General features: G+C 40.4%; 1 non-coding gene across 1 annotated transcript; it reads left to right on the top strand.

The window, feature by feature from the left end:
• Window positions 1-1,962: 1,962 nt before the first annotated feature.
• LOC130977723 (small nucleolar RNA R71) lies at window positions 1,963-2,070 on the top strand. The gene has a single exon (XR_009085403.1). It is a non-coding gene; the product is annotated as a small nucleolar RNA R71 (small nucleolar RNA).
• The last annotated feature ends 2,386 nt before the right edge of the window (window positions 2,071-4,456 follow it).

Genomic DNA, 4,456 nt, shown 5'->3' with positions numbered 1-4,456 from the left:
TATTTGAGATGTGGAGGGAGAGGTTTCAATTCTAACTTTTGATCATGGGCAGGCTCTGGGTTATCTGGGGCTTGTGAAAATGGCGAAGTGTCCTCATTGTCAGTTAAGAGGGTCCCCACACTTGGACCTTGTCCAGTGTGCCTCTCTTCAAACTCTTCCTTTTGAACTTCAGCCACACTTTCATCTATGACATCACACTGGAAGATAGAACGATCTTCTGGGGGGTTGTCAATGACTCCATTCAGATTGAAGATTACTATGCGGCCATCTATTTCAAAGGAGTATGTCCCTGAAAAAGCATCCAATTTGAATTTTGATGTCTTCAGGAATGGTCTTCCAAGTAGGATTGATGATGGCTTATCTGAATCATTATGGGGCATCTCCAAGATATAAAAATCAGTGGGAAATGTGAGCCCTTTAATGTTCACCAAAACATCTTCAGCAACTCCAGCCACTGTGATAATGCTTTTATCTGCTAACACAAAACAAGCTGCCGACCTTTTTAAGGGAGGGAGCCTTAAAACATCATATATAGACAAAGGCATTATACTAACACATGCTCCTAAATCACACATGCAATCATAAATTACTACACCACCAATAGTACAACTAACTATGCAAGGACCTGGATCACTACATTTTTCAGGTAATCCTCCTATTAAAGCAGATATAGAACTACCTAAAGGAATGGTTTCTAATTCATTAATTTTGTCTTTATGGATACATAAGTCTTTTAGAAACTTTGCATATTTAGGTACCTGCTGAATAACATCAAAAAGGGGAACAATTACCTCAACCTTTTTGAATATTTCTACCATTTTAGGATCAGGTTCCAGCTGCTTCCTAGGCTTCCTTGCAAGTTGTGGAAATGGAATGGGAGTAGTGTTTTCTGTAGTGCCTGCACCTTTTTGTGCTTCTTCCTGTGGTTGAGCTATCTCTTCTTCCGCTATGTCCCGTATATCCTCTTCCTCTTCAACATCTTCGATTTCTACCACCTCTTCAGCTGAGGCGTATTCTGGTGAGCTTGGTTCCTCCTGATGCCTCTCCTGCAGTGTGGTTCCAGACCTCATGGTGATGGCATTAATGCCTCCCTTTGGATTGGGTAATGGTTAAGAGGGGATTCCAGTGGTGCTTGAAGGTTGGTTACTGGAATTTTGTGCTGAACTAAGTTGTGTCATAAAAGCTTGCAGAGTAGAGGTGAAACCATTCAGACTGGCGTTAATACTGTCCACGATGGTATTTTCCATGGCCAGTTGTCTTTTCTCAAAAGCTTGTAAAAATCTTCATTAGAAGATACAGAAGAATGCGTAAATTGAGAGGTTTGCTGCTGATTGTTCGGTGCTCCTTGGTTTTGCCTCTGGTGAGGTGCTCGGTAAGGTTGATTTTGCTGCCTGTTGTTGTAATTATTCCACCTCTGATTTCCCTGATTATCTCTGCCTCCCCTATTATTGTTGTCCCTCCAATTCTGGTTTGAATTGTCCTGCCATCCATGGTTATTATTTCCACTTTGATTGTACCCTTGGTTGGGGCGATCATAGAAGTTGTGAGTGGATGCCACCATATTGTCTTCTTGTTGGAGATGCGGGCATTCATCAGTATAATGGCTGTAATCAGCACAAATTCCGTAAATTCTTTGTGGAACTAGTTGTTGGTTTTGCTGTGGTTGAGTTTGCTGAGCTTGTTAATTTAACTGCATTTGCTTCAGCAAGTTGGTCATTTCGCAGATGCTTCGGTTTAGAGTAGCGGTCTCTATGCCAGAAGATACTTCTGCAACGGCCCTTGAACGGCCTTGCTTCTATCTGTGGTTTCGAGTAGATTCAGCTAAATCACTGATCAATTGCCAAGCTTCATTAGTGGTCTTGTACTTCTTCATAGACCCATTGCTGGCACTTTCCAATATGGTCTTATCTTGGGGCCTCATACCTTGGCCTATATTACATAGCTGAGTAGCACGATCTTGTCAATCATGTGGTGGGGGCATGCTTCTAGAAGATTATTGAAGCGCTCCCAGTATTCAAAGAGAGTCTCATTGTCATCCTGAACAATTGTAGAGATATCCTTCCTCAGTTTATCAGTAACTTCAGATGGAAAGAATTTCTCCAGAAAGTCCTTTCTGAGTGTATCCCAGTTGGATACATTTACTAGAGGTTGAGTGTAGTACCACTCTCTTGCTTTTCCCCCAAGAGAGAACGGAAAAGCTTTCAGCAGAATTGAAGTTTCATTAGTGCCATCACGCCTGACAGTAGAACAGGCTGCCTGGAAATCTCTCAAGTGCTTGATAGGCTCTTGAGCAGGTAGGCCATGAAACTTGGGCATCAAATTTAGCAGTGCAGTCTTTATTTCAAAATCCGTAGCTACCGCTGGATGATGCGCTTGAAACGGTTGCATTGTAAAATCAGGAGCTCCTTCCTCCTGAATGGTAACTCTTCTAGCTGCCATATTTTCTGCACGTAAAACAACCAAATCAGTAGAACGGGGGCTGGTTTCTTCCTCAGATTCACTTTCAGATCCGCCCTCAAAGCAGACTAACCTACGCTGTTCTCGCCTTATTCGTGAAATTGTTCTTTCAATTTCAGGATCGAATATTAGCAAGCGCGGATCAGGAAGTGAACGTGTCATTTGACGGAAGAAACATGCAGCTCATAGTAGCAAAATTAAATAAAATGCAAGTAAATAGATTCTAATTAATAAAATTAGCACTCTATTGCAACTCCCCGGCAACGGCGCCAAAAATTGATGGAGTGCAGAAGCTGGTGAATTAAAAATTTATTAAAATGGTTACGTTGCAAGTATAGCTCTTAACTCACCGAAAATCTGCCTATCAATTTAGAAATATGTCACAGAAAGTTTAAATTAAAATTACTGGGAGTTTTAAGTCCCAGGTCGTCTCCCAACGAGTTGCAGAAAAGTGTGCTGTTTTATTAATCAGATATTCCAAAAAAGTTGAGCTAAGTAAATTGGAATTTAAATTGAGGAATTTTAAATAATAAAAATAAAAGGCCTTGACTGGGAATTGATTGGTTAGAATCTCTATCATTGATGGTGTGATTGTAAGATTAATTTGTAATTAATGGTTGTTCTGTTTGGTTATTCCTTACTAGGTAAGGGAAAGTCAAACAAGTGGAAATGCCAGATCTGTTCACAAGTTGCAACCCACTTAGTTCAAAGGGATTGCCATCGGTGACAGGATAGCAATCCAACATTTAACCCAATTACAAATTTTTCCTTCAATCCTTCCAAGTCAACAGTTCCTTTTTAATCAATTTCCCATCAAGTAATGAAACTACTCACGCATTGTAAATAAAGAATCCATGGCACATGAAAGGGAATTAAAAGAAGACATGATTATTGGAATTGAAATTAAATTAAAAAGAAATAATCCTTGCATTAATTAATCATAAAAGTATCTGAATGACAAAATTGAACATAACAAAGAACATGGAAGAATAAAACCAAGTTAAGAGAACAAACTAGAATGATGATGTCTTGATGAGGAAATAACTCTTCTCAATGTTCCAATTCTAAGAACAATTGAAAATTAAAATTCTAGAAAACTAGAGAGAAAAACCTAAGAGAGTGAAAAACTAGATCTGAAAAAAACTACTCAATGAATGACTCTGTTGTTTCTGCATATTCTCTGACTCTAGTCTGCTATTCCGGGCCAAAAACTGGGCCGAAATAGGGTCCAAAATTGCTGGTTTCGGATTCTGCAGATTATGCAGATCGCGCATGTCACGCGATCGCGTCATCCATGCGGACGCGTCGCTTGCACTTTTTCCTCTTCACGCGTTCGCGTCGTCCATGCTACCGCGTTGCTTGTGCTTTCCAATCCGCGCGGCCGCGCAATCCATGCGGCCACGTCACTGCAATTTGCGCTCCTTCGCGTGGTCGCGTGAGCCATGCGACCACGTCACTTTTCGCTGGTTATCTCCTCAAATTCTTGTGTTCCTTCTATTTTTGCTAGCTTCCTCTCCAATCTCCGTCTCAATCATGCCCTATAAAGCCTGAAACACGTGACACACAGATTACGGCATCGAATGGAATAAAGGAGAATTAAAATTAAATAATTGAAGTCTCTAGGAAGCAATTTTCAAACATGTACTAAATTCAGGAAGGAAATCTAAATACATGCTAAATTGATGAATAAGTGGGTAAGGATCACGACAAAACCACACAATTAAACACAATATAAACTATAAAATAGTGGTTTATCAGGGACTTTAACCACAGCCCACACACCTCAGCGTAAGTAGCACGAACCCCACGCCCTACACCTACAACTTAGCATAAGCGGGACGAACCTCAGCCCTTATGCCTACACATTATTGATGGTATTCAAAAGAAATTATCATTTCCAAAAGCAATTTCCAATAAGTTTATCATTCATTACCGAGTCGCAGACTCGTCATAACCAACATGAATTCTCAAGTCCGCAATATCGTCATCAATATAATGC

This window comes from Arachis stenosperma, chromosome 4 (genome assembly GCF_014773155.1).
Source record: "Arachis stenosperma cultivar V10309 chromosome 4, arast.V10309.gnm1.PFL2, whole genome shotgun sequence".
Taxonomy (NCBI): Eukaryota; Viridiplantae; Streptophyta; class Magnoliopsida; order Fabales; family Fabaceae; genus Arachis; species Arachis stenosperma.
The sequence above is the reverse complement of the archived record's forward strand: the minus strand, read 5'-3'. Positions and strand labels throughout refer to the sequence as shown.